This window comes from Xenopus laevis, chromosome 8L, assembly GCF_017654675.1.
Source record: "Xenopus laevis strain J_2021 chromosome 8L, Xenopus_laevis_v10.1, whole genome shotgun sequence".
NCBI classification, from domain to species: Eukaryota; Metazoa; Chordata; class Amphibia; order Anura; family Pipidae; genus Xenopus; species Xenopus laevis.
This window is the reverse complement of record NC_054385.1, coordinates 4,990,173-5,011,595: the sequence shown is the minus strand read 5'-3', so window position 1 is coordinate 5,011,595 and position 21,423 is coordinate 4,990,173. Positions and strand designations below refer to the sequence as shown.

Sequence of the window (21,423 nt, the reverse complement as noted above, 5' to 3'; positions counted from 1 at the left end):
GTGAAAAAGGCATTCTTTTTAAAATACGATGATATCCTGTGTATATAGTGGTTCAGGTTGGACACGTGGTGGTATGGACACTGAAAAGTCCAACAGTAGCTCAAGCAGCTATACTAAACATCTACATCATCATTTACTCTCCTCAATGAACATGCTCATCACTTACCTCTTAACTGGAACTATGAGTCAGTTTGTGGGTGCTACTGAAATATAGTGAGCTAAGTGCAAATGGAAGGGTGGGCATACTTAGCACTAGTGACGTATGGGTCAGGAAAAACTCAACCCGTAACTGACCCTGGAAAACCTTAAACCGCACCCAACCCTAACATGCAAAAAATTGCCATTGTAAGACCCGCACCTGCATCATCTTGCTTTCTACGCTACATCTGTGCAAACCTCCAAGGAAAAGAATCTTCTGGAGCAGTAGAGGATTGTACTTCCCCAGCCTAAACAGCAGCCAACCTTAACCAGCAATGTTTGGCCAAATTTCAACCCAAACCTCTCCAACAAGTGGTCAATCCATGGGTCACCACAGGTTTCAGGTCAACCCGCACATCACTACTTACCACGACTGTGTTGCTTGGCAGAAATTTTCCCCAATTGCTGATTAAATGTAGCGCCATCAAACAGAAATCTATGATGATACAACTGGACCATGATCCAGGAGTTACACTATGCTGGTAATAACCGCGCCTCTTGATCTACACAATGCTGGTAATAAATGCGCCTCTGAGTTCATTTGAAACTAACATGGATTTTATCCATTTTATGTAGCCTTTCCAAAAAAGAGTAGTCACTCCAGAAGAACACGATGAGGCTGTTTATTCAAAGATAGCTGGAAAAAAAGACATTTTGCTTTGTTTGGCTTAAGAGCTCGTAATACTGATTCTGAGTGGCCTACAATTCCTTTCCTGGGATTGTTCTGCTAGCGAATAAAGCTGTTCCCACATCATATATCGCCCCACTAATTATAAATGTTCTTTATTATTTTATGAAACTTCTTCTTAAAAAATCATTTTAATAAAAGAATATAAAATGGCAGCTGCCAGTCTCCTACGAGAGACGGTTCTGCACATTTCTGATTAGCATAATGACTGTAATTAGAGATTTATTGCAAGAAAGCCGACACTTTTGAGTTCAGTAGTGAGCGAGTGGAGATTCTTCGGTAAGCCAAGGCCTTCCGGGCATCCTGGGTTTATTAAGTATTTAAGGAAAATCACTGTTCTTATGGCATTCGCCGCAGAAACTCTGTGATTCATTCATCTCAACAGCTGCGTTTCATTGTTACTTTCCCTTACATGATCAACATTACACTAAGCGATAGAACAATAGAAAGTGCCGTGAAGGCTTTCAATTCTCCTTAAGGCGGAAAGTCTCCTGACATTTCCTTCTGATTCCTCATTATAATCCCCCCCTGCTAGTTTATCTTGGCATAATGTTCCTGCCGGAGCATATGGAGATTGTTTGGAATCACGGGTGTGATTCAACGCTATGATGGGAATGGCATAAAACATAAACATCACTTAATAGGGATCTGCTCAAATGGTGCTGGAGCCAGGTGGCTATCAACATTATAAAGCGAATCTCTGAAGCAAGCTGCCATATTGCTTTTCTTGCTGCGTTCTTCATTAAAAGCAACAGAAGAGAACAACAAGATAGTTTCAAGCCTCTGTTAGAAGTGTGGTCGACCTCCATTTATTATAATAAGGTAACAAACATATAAAAACATCATTGGAACAATTCCTGTGCTTTACAGCTTTAGCACTTATTTTCCCCATCCAAGAGAGGATTTCAGTTTGGGAACATCTGCATTAGGTTGAAAATAAAGAAAATACGTATTGATAAAACTTAGAGGCAGATTTATCAAGGGTCGAAGTGAAAATTAGAATTTCAAATTTAAAAATTAGAATTTTCGAGTTTATTTTACTGTAATTCGACTAAGGAATAATTAAAATTCTATTTGAGTTTGCGGGTCGATCCTATTCACCCGAATTTGAAAAAAATCTGGGTTTTTTTCCGAATTTCGAGTTCATGGGAGTTTATGGGAGTTTTTACAAACTTCCATGAATTTGAAATTCGACCCTAGGATAAATCTGCCCCTTAATCAGGACTTTTTAACTCAAGCTCCCCCTTGGAGGTGGAGCCTTTGATCAGGGACCCCCTTACTCCACAATAATGATATATGCTGTATATATAAATAAATATATAGATGTAGGAAAACATTGGTGTATCATTAAAAAACCTTGGACAACAAATGTGTTCATCCCAAATCTCATGTTTCAGCTGAGACTCCCTGCCATTCAGCACCAGGTTGTTGCGAATCTCTTCACAAAACGGCAGTGAAAAAAAATTCGGACGCCCATTAAATTGAATGCATTTGGAAAAAAAGAGCTGAGCGTAAAAATTGCTCAAAATTGCTGCGCATCAAAATTATTTTGACGCCCATTGACTTCAATTTTCAAATTTGAGACTTTTTCACCGTTAAGTGAATTTTTCTGGAGTTTCATGAATTTTTCGGCAAATCGAAACGGAACAGATTCGCCCATCACTATTCAGCATAATCCAATATTAATGGTTATTCCAAAGGGAGAGAACGACTGGTTGGCTTAACATTGCTAGTAACATTATAGAATTACGCATTGTATTCATGTGAAATGAAATTTCCAGCCGAGTTGATAATGGATCATGTTCTGGATTAGACAAGAGCAAATGCCAAGCACAGAATTGTCAGATTAAGCTCAAGTACTGGGATCTCATGGCTCTCATTCAAGTTTGTGGGACTTAAGGTGCCCATACATGGAGAGATCCGCTCGTTTGGCGATGTCGCCAAACGAGCGGATCTCCCTCCGATATGCCCACCTTGAGATGGGCAATATCGGGCTGATCCGATCATGGGCCCTAGGGCCCAACGATCGGATCCTAGCGAACGCAAACGGGCGGTCGGATGGCGGGACCGCATCAACGAACAGATGCGGCCGCGACTTGACGGGATTTTTAGTCCCATCCGATCAAGATCTGGCCGACTTTCGGCCAGATCTCGATCGGGGAAGCCAGTCGGGGGATCCCATACACGAGCCAATAAGCTGCCGGTCTGTCGGCAGCTTTTATCGGCCCGTGTATGGCCACCTTAACCTTGCCCTCGCATAGAACATTATGGCTCTCGGGGGCTTTATCCGCTGCCTCTTACCTTATTTTGTTCTTCTATAATTTGTCCTTGCAGTTATAGTAAGCCATGACTCTGCATCTTCTTATTGTCATTGAATCACACTGGGGCCATTTCAGATTGTGCCTATCCTAAAATGAAAGAGAAAAGGGGCGGGTTACGTTGATTTTCATGCCGTTTGCCTTGAATTTCCGTCTCAGTAATGCCATTACGTTGGGTTCATCTAAGAAATAAATAGGCATAATATTATTTTTTATTTTGCCGTGACTCATGGATTTTTGCCACATTTTATTAAAGTCGATCTGGAAAAAGATGGCACCGAGCGGTTAAGAGGATAAGTGTTCCAACAAAACATTTATATCTTTCGTATTTTTCACAGCAGCACAGAGACATTTCCATTACCATAAAATAATCCCCCAGCTGGATATAAAGCGTGACATTTTCATACTGCCTTACATGGAGGAATATCTGTATATTAAAAATGAGATTTGTTTATGTTGTGTGTTGGCGTCACCAATATAAAGACAGCAAAAAGCCCATTCAGGGAATTCAAGGGAAAGGTTCTCTCCTACTGGTGCATTTGTTCATCTTCACCGACACCCAGCACAACCCATATATATCTATATCTTTGAATATATCTCTGGGCCACGCTCATTGTTTGTCTTATTCCAATAAATATTTCAGCTCTATGGAGATTAAAAATTGAAACAAGTGTTTCTCCGGTAGGAGAAAATAGAAAGGATTTCGATTGAACTAAAGCATGATCCTAACTCTGGGAGATATAAATTAGGCTTGTCTCGCACAATGCAGTGCAGCATCATATGCTTTTAAAGCCTAGGAGAAATAGGAGCATTTCCAAAACCTGAAGCAATTGGCCATGGACAGAAGACCTTAGCTGGAGAAGAACTAGTGGTAGAAGGCCTCATGAAGTATGAAGGAAACTGGAGAGTCTTCAAATGTGAAAAAAGTAGTTTTTATTGAAGGCCTCAGCCTGAGATCAACTCACAAGTACAAGGTCTACTTAGTGTAAAGCAGGGGTCCCTAAACTTTTTTTTACCCGTGAGTCACATTTAAATATTAAAAAGTTGAAGAGCAACACAAGCATGAAAAAAATCCTAGGGGATGCCCAATATGTGGACTGACAGAAGTGGATCTGTTTGGCAGTATACATTGGCTTTATGCCTCCAAAAATGAGCATCTGCTTAGAGGCCACTTGGAGCAACATTGACAAGCTTGGTGAGCAACAATGGTTGCATTAAGACCATGTCTGTTATCCACAGCCTCATGTAGTCTGCCAATCACATTTCTTATTGGGCACCCCAAGAACTTTTTTTCATGCTTGTGTTAATCCCCAACTTTTTTTTATATTTAAATATGGCTCACAGGTGAATCATTGTGCAAAGAAAGACTTAGAATTAGGGATGGGCGAATTTGACACGTTCACCCTGTTCGTTTCATTTCACCAAAAATTTGCCGCCGGCGAAATGTCGCAGGCAGCCATTAAAGTCTATGGGCGTCAAAACAATTTTGTCACGTGCCAAAATTTTTTTGACGCCCGTCTTAAGAACTGTAGCAAACTCATAGCCTAATGTTTTGAGTTACTGGGCACTGAGATATCTCTACGGCTGTACCTTAAAAAATGCACGGTCTTCTGCAACTCATCATCCACTAAAGCTGGCTATAGATGCAAAGATAAAGTTGTACGAATCTTTGTTTCGTGCGATATTCAGACCGTATGGAGATCGTAACAACATTTTTGCGCCATGGGGATCGGTCGCTTAGTCGATTGGACAGGTTAGATGGTAGGAGATAATATCTCTTCATGTATTGCCTGTGTGACACTATCAATGGGTGACTGTCATGGACGTAACTTTCATACAATTGCTGTTTGTCAATTCATGGCCAGAACATCGTCTGATTTGTTCTTTTTACTACTTTATTTATTCTGATTGGTGAGTGGTAGGTCAGGGTAGGTATAACGATATCTCTGCACGTCTATGGCCAGCTTTAGTCTGAATAAGGAGACATTGCTAGTGCAAGTTCCAATGATTGTCCCTCACATATGACTAGAGTCAGTAGAAAATGCTATGGGCCATGTAGATAAGAGAACAATAGATGCTATTACTAAAGATGAAGCCTTACAAACACAGCTAGCACAATAAGGCATGCAATTAGAACACTATGAGGGTTGCTTATGACCACTGCTGGAGATGCCACCACCTCAAAGTTGGTGTGCAAAGAGCCGTTTCAGACACAGGTTTTGCCTACAATGCATTGCTTTACAATGGTTCCATATTCAAGGGCACCTGATATGTCAAAACATGTGCAATTGTGCTGAAAAATGTCTGGATGACCTTATTTTCCAGTGCTCTGTGTCAAAATGACATCTGCATCTGATTCTTTAGACGCAATTTGTGTTGTGTTGTTTTGATGCTGGCCTGGGAATAATGGTGCTACTGTCACCTTCAAGGTGGTGGCAGATCCTCAGTCCCCCAGCTTCAGCTGATGTATTTATGCATGATTCATCTGAATAGACTGGATGCAAATTGTATACCAGAGGTGTAATTAGAGGCTACTGTAACCCTGTATTCTACTCCCAACAACCTTAACCTCCCTACCACAATCCTTGACTTCATCTGGACTTCACCAGCACCTCTACATTCCTGATCACTGAGCAGATACAGGGTCTGCCTGTTCTGTTGTTACAATTACCAACCCAATGTTCGGTGAAATATCAAACCCCTTAATGAAAAGAGGGCAAAGTATTGCAGGTGTGCAGTAGGGTGTATGCATGAAAATATCTATTCCTAAATATATTCCCTATAATAATGTTGAAAAAAAATACACGATAAAGGTGTAGCACATCCATCCCTCCAGTTTATTCCTACTTCCCAAGGAATATCATTATATCTGGCCCTTGAGATATTTTTAGGAGGCAAACTGTGAAGTAGTCTGCAAAGTCTTCTAGAAAGTTTCAACTTATGAATAATAAAGGAGATTTTTTTTGGGATAACAGGGTTGCTAGATTCAGTGATGTGTTTAATTCCATCTGTAGCCGTCAGTCTGCCCTGGTCACCTAAACATGAAATATTGATAAGGAATTTCATGGGGGGAAAAGACAAGGAGCAGAAAGTTACCATCAGATGCCCAAGCCTTTTGCCGATAACATTCAATCCTTGAAAATTGCCTGCAAAATTATAGAGGTCAAGTGACCTTGCGCCTGCCCTGATCTTCAAGACAATATTTCCCAGCACATGGGATCACAGTGACGCTCGCCTCAGTAATCTGCACAATGAACTTTTCCTTGAGTTTTGACCAAACAAAATTGCAAATGCTAAAAAGAAACCAGGGGAATGAATTAATGGGGCCCGCATTCTGGCGCAGCGGGCTGGGGGTGTAAACTCATGTCTTGTGTTTCCAGCAGTAACATAGATCTTGCAGAAGTTATCTTAGGAGAACACGAATCCCGGTATGGGCCTCTCGTTCATCATGCGCTCAAAGAGTTTCCATGACAACCAGGAAAATTAGGACAGTGAAGTTTTGCACATACTCTAAGGAAGCTTTCTAGAATTGAGATATTGATGTATCTGCAGACACCCTTTCCCACCCAGAATGCGAAGGCTCTGCTGGGTGTATGTAGAAATACAATCAAAAAATATATATATTCAGCCATGTGAGGTATAATTATGAGCCTGGAGGACTTGCACTCTAATAAATAAGCTGTTGATACACTGGAAAGGCAGAACAAACCACAGAAGCATGCTAGAGAAAAAGGCAGATAAGGACCCACAAATTGTGGTGGCTGAACAAAAGGTATCTGCACGTTGGTCAACATCATTTTTATTAGTTCTTTTGAATGGAAGCTGATTATCTGTTGCATGCCTTTTTGGATTAACACCCCCTATAGCAAGGGTTCCTAAATGATGGGGCTGGCACTGGTGAAGGGGGCTCAGACTGAATGTCTGTTAGACAAATTGAATTCGTAGATACACCTGAAAGCTCTTTCCGAAGGTCAATGAGGGTAAGATTCAGTGTAAAAACCTATTTGCTGTCCTAGATATTCTTAGAACGGTGTGAAAAGACCAATACATCAATGTTTTCCGACAGTGGGGGACTTTGCAAAGGTTGGACCTCCAGGGTGGTTTGGAATAATTCTGGCAATCATTACCCAACAGGGTAAATTATGTTTCCTAGAACCCATGGAGCTGGATACAGATTTCATAAGTAGAAAATCAGCCAAGTCAGTCCATAAGGCTTGACACACTGGAGACACTGTGACCTATTTGTAGCATCCACAAAGGACACGTTGCTAGTTAAAATCACAAGGTTTTAATTAAAACATCAATCATTCCTCAAGTAAAACATGAAAGACCAATCTAAGGACTTCTGTGCAAACAAAGATCGATTCTTTATCAAAGAGAAGCAGGGCAAGAATTCGATCACAGTCTTGGGGGGTCTAATCATCAGTCTGTTTCCCCCATTAGTATTTTTTATCCAACATGCCATCTCGCAAAAGTGCTTAAAGTATGAAATACTAACAATTATTCATAAACATACAAAAAATTCTTGTGTCTGTGACCTTGTGTGGAAAAATCACAAATGCCCCAACCAGAGAACCTGAACAGTCTGAAAACCACTGCCATGAAGCTTTAAAGTCAAGGTTGTCCAAAAACAAGGTAAGTACTTTTATTAGACCCATGCTATGACTTGGACCACTTGTGCATCATTAGAGTGCATGGTTTATCTGTATGGGGACTTCTAAATCATTTGTAATTTAGAAGATATTTATGGTAGTGACCAGGCTGCAATGCTAAGATTTCATGAAGGCCATTTCTAAATGACTGGTATGGTCCTGAATAGAGTATCTACCACACAAAAAGACTATTATGGAATTAGAGACAGCCAAAAACAAGATTACTGGCAGATACTATAGATCAATGGTCCCCAACCAATGGCTCACAATCAATATGTTGCTCACCAACCCCTTGGATGTTGCTCCCAGTGGCCTCAAAGCAGGAGATTACTTTTGAATTCCAGGCTTGGAGGCAAGTTTTGGTTGCATAAAAAACAGTTGTACTGCCAAACAGAGGCTATAAAATAGCCAACCACCGCCTTTATTTGGCTTTTGTTGCTCCTCAACTTGTTTTACATTTGAATGTGGTTCCTGGGTAAAAAAAAAAGTTGGGGACCCTTGCTATAGGTAGATTCAAGAAAGGGTTGGATGCCTTTTCAACATTAAACAAAAGTACAATGTTACTGGTATTATGACTTGGTAGAATGTTGATCCAGGACCTGGAATAAAAGATTCATCTGTGTGGCCTTTTTTGGTTTAACATCAACTGCTAGGTTATTACATATGTTGTTATAGTATGGTTTATATTGAGGGCTTCCAGTACATACTCCAAGATTCCATATATCAATAATGTTCATTACTCATACTGTATACTCATTACCACTTATCAGTGGCAGAACTACTGAGGGTGCAGGGGGTGCGACTGCACCAGGGTTTGCAACCCCTCGTGGCCCGCCGTCGGTTTGCAAAATTGCAAATCTGCTTCCAGAAGGGGGCGGATGCATATCCTGCACCCAGGCCCTTTCCTAGTTCCGTTACTGCCACTGATTATCCCCCCCTCTTGATATCATTGCAGGTGCAATTCTCGAAAAAAGAAACTGTTGACTGCACACTGAGATTCTGTGAAGACCGAGCCTTTGTGGGAAAAAGTTGACATTTCTCATTACCCTGCGGCTACATGCCGACTGGCACGTACAATTCAGCAAGTCATTTTGGCAGCAAATGGAACTGCTGGAAGCCCAAATATGAGATGAAATTGTAGTGGGTTTACAAGCTGCCCTGCTGTCTACTTTCCCTTTAAGCCTGAAGACTGTATTTCTCATTGGGCTGCAATTTCTTATTAACATGCTTGTAAATTCCCCCTTCTAAATCATCCAGAGCATTGGCTTCGGATGAGTTTCCTCCTGTGCAATCACACACTGACATCCAGTTATCTTCCTAGATTGAAATTTTCCGGCTCTCCCTACAGAACCGAATTTGCTGTTTAATTATCCTCTTTATGCTGCCATGGCAGAGAGCAAAACCGTACAAAAGTGGCGCATTCCCTAGCTCGCCATCAGCTTGTAGCTCACAATGGAACTCAAACATGTTATTAAGAATAAGAGAGGGCTCCCGACTTCTTTGATGCCCTCACTACGTAGGGATTTCAACAGCAGGGAAACATATTACACTCGGTAATTGCTCACCAAAAAAAAAATTGCAATTGAACTTGGAGGTTTCCATGATTATAATTTAGAGCAGAAGGTAAGAGGAATTGAGTGCTACAAATAATTATGTTGATATTAGTCTCATCTGCTCTACAAGGGCAGTAAGTTAAATAATATCACCTCAATTTTTCTTTCTAGCCGTTCTGTCAGTTATGGATCCTTAGATACTTCTCTGGCCTCACCATAATGAGCCACATTCAAATGTAAAAAGAGTTGGGGGGCAACACACACATCCAAATCGTTCCTAGGGGTACCAAATAAGGGCTATGATTGACTATTTGGTAGCCTCTATGTGGACTGCAGTACACCTGGTTTTAATGCAACCAAAACTTGCCTCCAAGCCTGGAATTCAAAAAAATCTCAAAAGAATTGTCAGAACCTTATTTAAACCATAAAGAAAATATGGTCATGGTTCAAACTGGAAATTGTCTAAAACAATGTATGCCTTTTAGTTCGTGCTTGCAGAGAACATATTATTTTGCAACTATAAAGTCACATTCTGACCATCTGCCATGTTTCCATTTCCTCTGGGAAGGCTTTGCTTTTGTTTCCCGGAATGTAAACCAAAGGGCACCATAGCAGCCAACACTTGGAAAGTAATTAAAGCAGGATAATTAGGGTAACACATCTGATCCATCCTAGTCACATATATTTATGCCAATGCATGTGCCAATCTGACCAACCCCTGCCTCTATCGGGATCTGCAAGTTATGCCTAGGCCACTGGGAGTTATGAAGGCCCAGCCAGTATAAATGGAAACCCACACAAATGTGTATCCTGGGGTAATAAGAGAAAATAAACCCTAATTTAGACCTCTGAGTCTGGTTGTGTGTTTGCATCACACTGATGTCTACCAGCGCTTTTGAGTTTCATTATAGGAGAAGTGTAGTCTACAGAAATGTAAAATGGGCAAAATTATCCATTCCCCTATGTTCTACTGAAAACATCAACAACAAAAAAAGAGATGGTATGGAAACCCTACTCTCACTGGTGATGTTTCACAACCAGTATTTATGTACTAAGGATATTGGTTGGTTCTGAGAATGGGCCTTTTTGAAGATCTTATCTTCTGAGGCACACTATATGCCCGTGGATGGTGCATTAGCAGATAAGGAGGTTGTCTCTCTAAACGATCAGAATAATAGAACGGCAGTCATTCAGCACGTGGGCCAATCAGTCAAATTCTGTACAAGGTCTGACTGTGTAAGGCAACCTTCAGCCTCTCCAAAAAGTTACCTACTACCACATATAAGTTTAGAGCAATGATCCCTAACCAGTGGCTTGCAAGCAACATGTTGCTCACCAAACCCTTAGATGTTGCTCCCAGTGGCCTCAAAGCAGGAGCTTATTTTTGAATTTCTGGCTTGGAGGCAACTTTTGGTTGCATAAAAAAACAGGTATACTGCCAAAAAGACCTTCCTGTAGACTGCCAGTCCACATAGGTGCTACCAAATAGCCAATCACATGCCTTATATGGCACCCCCAGGAAAGTTTTGGATGCTTGTGTTGCTCCCCAACTCCATTTACATTTGAAAGTGGCTCACGGGTATAAAAGGTTGGGTTTTGCTGGTTTAGAGTTATAAGCTCTTCCATGGAAAGCCATCTACTGTAAACTCCCAGATAACAAATTTCCCACGCCTACTTAAAAATAGGGCTTGTTTCCTCTTCTAAAGTTCATTTCCTCCTGAGCACAGTCAACTGTAACAATAACAGGCACAGCGTGTTTTAGTCGTTGAGTGATCACCGCTACAATGAATGGGCACGATGCATCAGAAGTAGATTTCCCATCTTGTGCAGCTCACTAGTACCCAGCTCTCATTTATATGCAGTATGGATAAGATCTCTAGTCAACATAATGGGGAAGCTCAGTTTAACACCAGCCATTCAGGGTCCTCTTATCGTTCATGACCTGCGTACATGATCAGAACGGAGAGTTAATGGGATGATTTCTGGTGCCGCTTTTGCTTCCTCTCCTGCCTCCCTGTGTGGCCTGATTTGTCAGTTCTCCTTTAGGGCCAGATAATAAATATTCAGCACTCTGACAAGCAAAGCCTGTTTAAATCTGCTTCTTAAATATTTATGACGAGGCTCTTGCCATTGCAGAGGAATCGTGTAAAGATGTAAAAAAAATATATTAGAAAAAAAAAAACTTTGGTTTGTTTGAGAAGCCAAGACAAGTGCTTTTCTATGCATTATGTACGGAATAAGTGCTGCTAATGGGTTTACTATAGGAAAGGGAAGAGCAGTGTGATGGGGCTGAGCACACGTGCCGTATTGTTATATAATTCATGGGACACGTTAATCATTTCTTTAACGTTAATGATACCTCTTCTCCTTTGCTGCTGGAAAGTTCAAGGATCTTGCAAGAAATACTTGACTGTAGCAGTGTAATGGGCAGATAATGGAGCACACAGTGGATGAAATAAAGGAGACTAATTATGCTCCTTGGTTCCCTCAGCCCTCTATATGCACCCGCAGAATGAAAGCACTCAGTCTAATTGAATTTGCTTGGCGCCATAATACAGTGAAATATTATATATACACATTATTGTCCATCTAATGTGACTAGCTAGAGAACGGAGACGTAACTAGGAAGGAAATTGGGTTACAATCTTTGTGCTGCATTGTCCAACTGTTCCTGTGGAACCATAATTCCCACCTCGGGATGCTGGGAACTGTAGAACTGACAGCTGGACGGTTATTTCCTTTCTCTCCTTCTGCATCTCAACTGACTTTGTGTAACTCCAAAACTCAAGAAATGTGTCATATCCATCATTAGAGGATATGATGTAATAGTTTTAAGGTAGGAATCATGACAGTGTCCCATGTCCATCCAATGACTATAATAAGAAGAGGATATGATGTAATAGTTTTAAGGTTGGAATCATGACAGTGTCCCATGTCCATCCTTAGCACCAATGACTATAATAAGAAGATGATATGATGTAGTAGTTTTAAGGTAGGAATCATGACAGTGTCCCATGTCCATCCAATGACTATAATAAGAAGAGGATATGATGTAGTAGTTTTAAGGTAGGAATCATGAGAGTGTCCCATGTCCATCTTTGGCCCCAACGACTCTATTCATGACGGCTCTTGTGAATCTTATTGACTCAACTGTGAAAAACAAAAGACCCTGATAAAGAATCCACATGTCAACAATTTTAAAGTAGGTATGTGAAATCTTCACCTAATGGACCAGATTCAACTTAACAAGGAAAGCTTTTCTCCTAATTCAATTCCAGGGTAGAGACTTCATTTGGCAGGGCAAATGTGGTCCAGCTATACCTCCTATAGGCATGTGAGAATGCATTGTCAATATGGCTGGCAGCAGAATGGCTTCACTTGGGTTAAAAGTCTTGGGAAACCACACTTATAAAGGTCCTCTGATAGTTGTTTATGAAGTGGTAGTTTTTGACATGTCCACAAACAACATATGCCAGGCACGGTGGGTGAGCAGATGGGAGAGGAAAATATAGAATTTACACAACAATTATCTCCCTTCCCACTCAGACACCCCGAACAGCATGTCAGCCCGTAATCTCTCAACAATTCAGCTACTCACACCTATAATTAAAGAAGGAGAACAAAACATTTGGGTGGAAATGGCATTTAGCACCTTAGCAGTGGCAGGATCGTGTGATTTATAAATTAAACAAGAAAAAATGAACAATGAGAATATATTTAGCCTTGGTTAAAAGTGACCACATACACTAGACTCAGGGAAAAAGCTTCGGAGGACAGAGAAATGCCTTCTGCTGCCCAGAGTCTACCCTGACTTACTCTAAGTTCTTAAAAGAATTTGTGAGTGGCTCATGAGTGGAGTGGGGAAGGGTGAGCCCAAGAAAGAAATATTGTGGCAAGAGGGCAGCACATGGATGAGGGAGCTGAGAGGAGAGTGGGCAAGGAGGCAGGAGATACTGGCCTTGGGTGCTATTACTTTTTGGCCCAAATTTGTCCAAGTGCAAAGAGAAATAAGAAGAAAACTCTGTATAGTAAGGCCCTCCTCCATCTGTGCTCTCAGCATTATAAATAAAGAGTATTTTATTGCAAAGAGGGGATAAACTAAATGAGAATGTAAGGCTGAATTATAAAGAACTCAGGCAATAAGGTCAAGGATCAGTTGAGTGCTTTGCCATAAGTCAAGTATGAAGAAGGCTTTACACTAAAGAACCTATAATTACACATGAATATAAAGCAGCTGGTCTGTTTTTGAGGATGCTAAGCCTCCCTAAATCTTCAAGATTCCCTGCCAATGTCTGCAAGGGACAGAGGTCAACTGTATCATTCTGGCTTTTGGACGTTGTAGAAGTTGATCCCTTGGCATTTAATTGCAGCTTGAAAGCCATCCAGGGCAACAATGAAGGGATATTGTTAATTAGAACAATTCCATCATCTACTCGGATTTACTTGCACTGTAAGAAAGCCTTCTGTTTGCTCGTACCAAAAGGAACACATTTCAGACATATGGCTGATAATGAGTCACTTGTACAAGTCATGATGATGTATAAATACTTTGCTGCTAAATGAGTCTACGCTTGGAGACAACTGTGGTTGGGGGTCAGGATGACATATAAAAAAAGTACTGTTGAAAATAAGTTGTAAAACCAAAATTGTTCATAGCCGGGTGTACAAATGCTTTACTCAATACACCTGAACAAAACAACTGGGTGATTGTGGCTTAATATACTGTTTTACCATTAATCTCAGCTTCACTTAGCTCAGCAGTCCTGCCTTGCTTTGCAGCAGAGATTCTAGACACTCAATAATCTAAACAGGTCTCACAAGACACACAAGATGATAAATTATATCTGAAAGGCACATATGTAGTAGTGTTGTTTATATGTACATTTTCCCCGATATTCCACTGCTGCACCTCAAACTAAATGTAATTTACCCATGAAGACACAAATGAGCTACTGTATTGGTAAATTGAGTTAAAGTCAAGGTTGCATTATAACGGCATCGGTGTGTTGATGTTTGATGCACCAGGAACAACAAGTGACATGTGACTTGGAAGGTACAAGCAGTTGCGTGTTTAGGTACAACCTGGAATGGGAACACTGGAACATCTTCCTCAATGCCTGTATTTTTTTTGCAGAGTTCCCTTGAGTGTCTACACCCTTTATTATACTCCTTGCACCCCATTCAGCAAAGCTGTACTTGATATTTAGAGGAGTGTGTAAAAACATGATTGGCATGTACATGTGAGCACACATACTTGCGGTTGAGTAGATAAATGACCCACCACCACCATCAGTGCCCCTTTGAAATATTGAAGATGTGTCTGCGGATTAAACAAATGGCACTAATTCCAGCAATGCATTTTACACATTTCCCTCTATGATACAGATTACAGCAAATAAACTTTAAGAAGAACTCGCGCCGCTTGGGAACAAAACGCAGTGATTAAGGTTCTGCCTCCAAGAACTGAATCTGATTGATAGCATTCAGGCGTGGGGACAATCAGAAGAGAAACAAACGGAAGGCAACACTCCACCAATTAACATGAATGAGAGTCGTAAGAATGAATGGCAACAGATCCCGGCGGATGCACATCTCCAGATGTGGCTTGATGGGAGTCATTTACGTCAGCCCAATCAACAAAGGAACTCCTGAGGGCTCACAGCTGGGCTGCATTTACTACTCCAGATCTTGTTTGATGGCTACAGCAGAAGAAGACCACCAAATGAAGAGAGACAGCGGGAGGCAAGAGAACAAAATAAAGACCAGAGGGTTCATTTTTGATAGCTAGGTGGCCAAATGGTTGCTCATAAAATGGGTGCATGCCCAAGTCCCTCCTGCATGCTGACCATGCATGTAAATCTGTGTGCAAACTTTGTCTCCCTATGAAATCAGGTGCAACCTTTGCACTGGTTTGCGGCACGTCTAAATATTGTAGAATCCTGGGAAGGAAAGTCGCATTGCGGGTACAAAAACATGGTTGCACTGCATAAGTAAATAAGCCCTAAGTTCTTCAAGAGGCAATTTCAATGAAGGGTTATGAAGAATATATTTTTGTGTTAAAAAAAACACATGTAGCAAGGGAAAAATATACAACTAATATATTTCGCAATTTAGCAATTTCCCATAAATAATTGATGGACTAGGGTGTGTTTTCAGCTTTGGTTGATGGAGGCCATTAAGGAAGCTCTCACACCACAACCTTTCGGAGTATATATAGTCTAAATATTTCCCAACAATAAATATTAATAATATGCTGAAACTATTTAATACCATCTTTAACAGCAACCCCCATGTCTGAGTGCATATAGCCTAAACTGATGGAATGACTTCTGAGCTTTCATTGACGTACAGGGCACCCAACAGTTTTATTTTCCAGTTCCTAGTTTCAGGGATCAGGGCAGAGCATCATTGGTGGGTGTCTGTTGTTTGGCTTTGAGGCTCTTCCTAATTGTGGTCAGTACTGGAGCATAAATAATCAGTGACTTGTCCATATATATATATATCTCATTTATGGGTTGGGCATGCTCTGGCGGCTCTATGAAAGGATATTTTAACACAACAGAAGATCATGACTTTGTCAAAGTAAAATCAATGGCATAAGTAGAGGAGAAGACCCTGCAGCTGCTGGATGACCCGGTAAAGTCCCTTGATCAAGGGCATAAATAGGGGAAAGACACTACAGCCGAACCAGTAAGGTCCATTATGGATATTGGTGGGACCATTCTTTGGTGAAGGGCCCATACTTTGCTAGAGGAGCCAGGGATGCATATTATGCCCACATTTTGGCAATAATTAAGTGACTAAATTCATCACAAATAAGAACCCAACAACTTTGTTTAGCAAAAAAGGCTAACAATTATTTTGATAAACAAGCATGAGGAAAAATTTAATTCAAATCTGCCAGAATCCCGTCGATGGTGTCGTTGGGATTAATTGAATATTTTGGCATCGAGGAGAGAGTTGATATCCAAGAAGCTAAAATTGGATCACAAGAGGGGAAAATATTTTTCCTAAACACTTCCTCAGTGTATTCGCAACTGCCTGAAAGCATCTGCCACATTCAATTAGATTTGTGTGGCAACATATGCAGGCGACATAATGCTCCTCGGCAATTCAATGGAAGAGTTGTTCTGGCAGGAGAGAGTTAAAGTTGTTATTATAACCCTGGGTAACGCCAAACACTTTTATTACATTTCTTCCCAATGGTTGGCTGGTAAATGGGGCTTTGTAGCAAACGCAAGTATTAAAAGGAAAAAAGCGTCTCGGATTCTCGGAACATAACGCTTGATCAAATCTTCTGCTCCCTCAATAGCATTAACCTTTAAGACAAAAAATAAAATAACAGCCTCTTGACTGGAATAAATTGTTTCACTCTCTCTTCTCCACCTGCCAGAATTCTTTTTTTTAAATAAATTGTAAAAGAAATACGAGGATGCGCAATACAGGCAAAGCTGTCACATCCTCGGCTGGCCGAATCTTAACGTTTCAATTTCAGGAAAAAGTCACAGATTGACGGGAAAGTTGAAAGCTGTAGTAAGAAGAAAGTACCCGATAATTGATCCCAACGAATTAATCCTAATTGGAGGCAAAACCATCGTACTGGGTTTTTGTAGACTTAAGGTATGGAGATACAAATGACAGAAATACCCCTTATCTGGAAAGCCCCAATAATAATAGTACTTTGGTTCTGATCCAGTATCAGATTGTAGTTTTCTGCATTGGTCCTTCTTTTAGAGCTTTAGAACCTGGTGTCCTCCTGCTTCTGTCCACTTGAAAGCATAATAATAGAAGCACTGGAACATGATCCAATACTTTTTTTTAAAAGGAAAAGCACAATATGAAAATCATTCAAAAACGACTCTGATTCTCTTATTTTTCCCAAAAATGCAGTAGGAACCAAGAGACAGATAGGAGCATTCAACAACCCTTGTCTTTCCCCCACTACAAGGAATTTCTCTGTCCAACCCAAAGGAGGGCAGTGGGAGTATTATTTTCTTTATGTAAGTATGACTCTTAGTTTGATGGTTTGATGGAGTAAAGTAGGCTAGTAGGAAGCCAGCTAGACTGGTGGTGATCTATAAGAAGATAGAATCATAAAATTCAGAATTATTTCCCTAAAGAACACTGGTGGACTGGTTGGTGAACAATGCTGGTTTCTTCAGGTCTCGGGAATGAGGAATTCCTGTGTACCAACATTATGACTCTACCAGGAGGTTAGTATACTGGACACAGGAACATCTCAGAGGTGAGATCCTAGTTATGGCATTGGGTATCTACTAGGTGAACATTTTTAAACACTCCTGGGAGCTGCCAGTAGAGCATCTGTTGCTGGTTCTAGGGTTGTGCTATCTGGGGAAGATGTTATGGTCAGTTTTTTTGCTCACATCCCATTTCTTTTCTTGCTGCTGCTACATTCGTTTATATGCGGCCTTCCCTGCTCCTAAGGGAAATACTCATTGAAAGACTAGACATCTGGCCCACAGAGAGTGTGAAATTCTTCTTGCTGATAATTATGGGGCCTCTGCGAAGAAGCCTTAGTAAGGCTGAACGTGTCTCTCGACCTGCAGATTCCACTCTAGTTGTTTAAACAATTCCGGACAGAAATCCTTTACAGAAATCAAGGAATCCTTGTACTTGAAACTAGGGAAAGAGGGTTTCCTTGCCTTCAAATTCTTTCAGAAGTATATATCATGCAGTAAATATCCAAACAATAATGTATCTCATCAGAATCCAGGAGACTGACAATAGATGGAGCAGTTCCTTTCATAATTAATTTATTTCATTATTCATAGGGCACTTCTGGTCAAGAAGACGTTGATTGTGATAATTTGGCTGAAAAGGAAGCAATTTGCCATGCTGTTCCTTACGCATCATGGGAATTCCTTTTACTTCTAAAATGCTTGGAACTGATAACATTAGGTTCACAGGTCCCCGGTAAACAGCTTGGGACTGTCCAAGGACTTTTACAATTTTTGTGCAGGGTGCATAATGCAAAAGGAATAGGTGCAATCGCCCATGCTTTTTGCACTTTGTGCCCTGATCAAAGAATTGCTGCAGGTCATGCCCGCACATGTTCAACCCATTTGTTGCCCCCTAATGCTCCTGCAATCAGGGGTAAAAGTTAATTACCCCTATTGTTTTGTCCAACTATATTTGTCTTGCACTACTGTCTCCATCTTGCCTTAATGTCTCCCCCTTACACATTTCTCGCTGCTGTGCGATGATATCCCACACCCTTCCTACTCTTCTTATCTGTTTGCACCTCCCTGATGATGGCTCCCAAGACTCCTACTGAATATTTCTAGAACACAATTAGATCCGAGTAATATTCCCTGATATGATTCAGTCCATCCATCAACCTCTCATATTTGGCAGGCCCCTTGGATAAGGAACATATTCTGAAATGAAATCCAATATCTAACTAGATCTATCTGCTTTTATGGGGGGTTTTATGCTAGGCTACATATACAGCTGCAACCTTCAAATGCGCCATAGAAACATTTATTACAAATCAGCTGGCTTTTTCCCTGATACAAAGGAAGAAAATTGTGCTGAATTATTAGGAGACATAAAAGGTAGTTTGGAGCAAGTTACAATGTGCCAGAGCCTCGTGTTCTCTAATACCGGCTCATCATTCCGCACAATTAAGAGACGTTCTCCTGACAATAGGCAAGATAATCATTCTCCAGTTCATAGATTGTTTCAGCGGAGGCTACTGCTTGCTGTCTTCTCCACAGCTCTGGTCTCCCAAATTATCAATGGAAATCTTTGTGCTCTTGCACTTTATTCTGCAGCAGTTCTCTGACCCAATTACCTATTCTCTTGTGCAAGGGTTTAATATCTTCTATCATATTCCTGTAGAGTCGTCTTCCATGTGCAGTTAGCATGAAAATAATGTTTAACCCTACACTGGCTGGTACAATACTCAAGCATGGATGATGACTGCCACTGCAGTTATCCAGGTATTATATGTGGAACTGCTTCTAGGATACAAAGCAATCTCAGAGGAAGATGTCTTTAAAGGAAAACAAAAGCCTCATGTAAAAGTTACTATTTTGGAGAGCCTTCTCCTCCACTTGAACCACACCAGTTTGGCCCCCAAAATCTGCCCGATTGTCCTTACCAGCTGAGAAGAAGTAGTGCAGAGTGCAGAGAAGTGCAGAGGGGTTCAAGGTCTCCATCTTGTACTGCCGCGTCTTCTTTAGCCTTCAACTGTGCATGCTCCAGTCAACTCCAAGAGAAGACTCAACAGATTCTGCTCTATTGGGAAATTGTGGCAGGTTTTGGAGGGGAAATCTAGGGTAGCTTTGGTGGTAGGACTGTCCTGAAATACTACCTATTATATATTTAATTCCTCTTTAATTCTTTAATTCTTTAATTAGCCTACCCAAAAACAAATATCATCCTCCACCTATGTGCCACATAACATGCCATGCTTTCACATGGTTATTTTGGAGTAAGGGCTTCTTCTCCCTAACCTGTTTTATCCCCTTCCCTTCTTTTATAAGTTCCCCATCTACTCCTGATATGTATATACCATTAATTTCATCTGTAGGCTTTCTCTCCTTTACTGCTATTCCTTGTACTTCTCAATCTCCCGCAGTCGTTGGCTCTTCATTATGTGCAGGTGCTAATTGGATCCTGCCAGCTATATAACACCAACACAGGGGTCACTTAAGAGAGAGCTTAGCCCAGGTTTGGCAGGCAAGTATGGATAACAGGACAACATTATTCTTTGTACGTGTGGATTACTTGAGTTGTTACCGACATCTGGTGTAAATTTCATGTCAATAGCACCATTAGAAATATATTTAATTAGAAACCATTGACGTGTTCAATACTTATTTTCCCTGCTGTATAAGCATAGGGGGGACACAGGCATGGAAACAAAAAGCATTAACCTCCTTATCAAAAAAATGGCACCAATAGGAAAAAAAACATAAGATATATAATTATTAGGAAATATTCCCAATACAAGAATGTGCTGCTGTAGCCTGTAGACCACCAAGACCACTTCAGCCAATGGCAGGGAGAGGTGGCTCTGGAGTTGGGTGTCAGATTTTCATTATCACCCGGCTTTATTAATAGTGAGCTCCATTTAGAAAAGATGACGAAACCGCAACAATCCACCTCAGATTAGAGGGAATTATCATTTCTAACACTTCCGTGCCCTTTAATTGCTCATGCTGATTAGTATTTTGAATACATTATTGCAGCTGTATGAAAGGCTTAACCCAGTTTTCTCCTTAAAGCCATCCATTTGTGTACCCACCTCTGTATAAGAACATGTAACTGAGATGCTGCAAGATAATATATTGATTGATTCTGTCCTCTTCTTCAGATAAATTCAATCGCAATGTTTTGAGACCCCCCTCAGACCTCCTTTAGAAGCTGTATGGCACAATGGAACCATAAATCAATGGCCAGGCCTAGATAACAGGACAGTAAGGGAGTTGCTGGTGTCTTTTTAGTAAGATATGGAGAAAAAATGGAATGAATGGACGTGTTGAACCAATTTTTCTTTGGCACCCAAGTGCATATTATGGCACATCTCCACCATCTCATATGTTTATTTGAGTGCATGCTTATTGGCAAATAAAGTCAAGAATAGAGTAAGCAGGGCTCCTCCCAGCCTCAGATATCCAATGATAAGCAAAGAAGTCATGCCAGGAGTCATTCAGTTGTGGTCACGCAAAAACAGATGCAGTAGATGCACAAACTGACCAAATTCATTAAAGGTATTTGTGTGCAAAGCCGCTCCCTAGACTTCTGCATAGTTTTACTTGTCACTGGTCAATCCCAGCTTCGGCGTGTCTATTGGCTTTGGGTACAGCATACTCACACCTAATGACCTGGCCATAGATGTCAATTTGACTCCAAATGAAGGAAATAAGTTATATACTGTACATTTCAAGCAGGTTCAGCTGGGAAAATCTCTTTTTAAGTCGGGTGAATGGAAAACTGAACTTTGTCCATGACCATCCCTGACAACATCCTCCTCATCCCTTGCCTGC

The 21,423-nt window shown here is 40.9% G+C and overlaps 1 long non-coding RNA gene across 1 annotated transcript in view; it reads right to left on the bottom strand.

Moving 5' to 3' along the window:
- Positions 1 to 777: 777 nt before the first annotated feature.
- Positions 778 to 21,423, bottom strand: part of LOC121396859 — a 58,384-nt gene continuing 37,738 nt past the window's right edge. Inside the window, exons 2-3 of the long non-coding RNA XR_005963196.1 lie at positions 3,188 to 3,294; positions 778 to 835 (exon numbers count right to left, since the gene is read on the bottom strand). This is a non-coding gene — a long non-coding RNA (uncharacterized LOC121396859). The remainder of the gene's footprint in view (positions 836 to 3,187; positions 3,295 to 21,423) is intronic.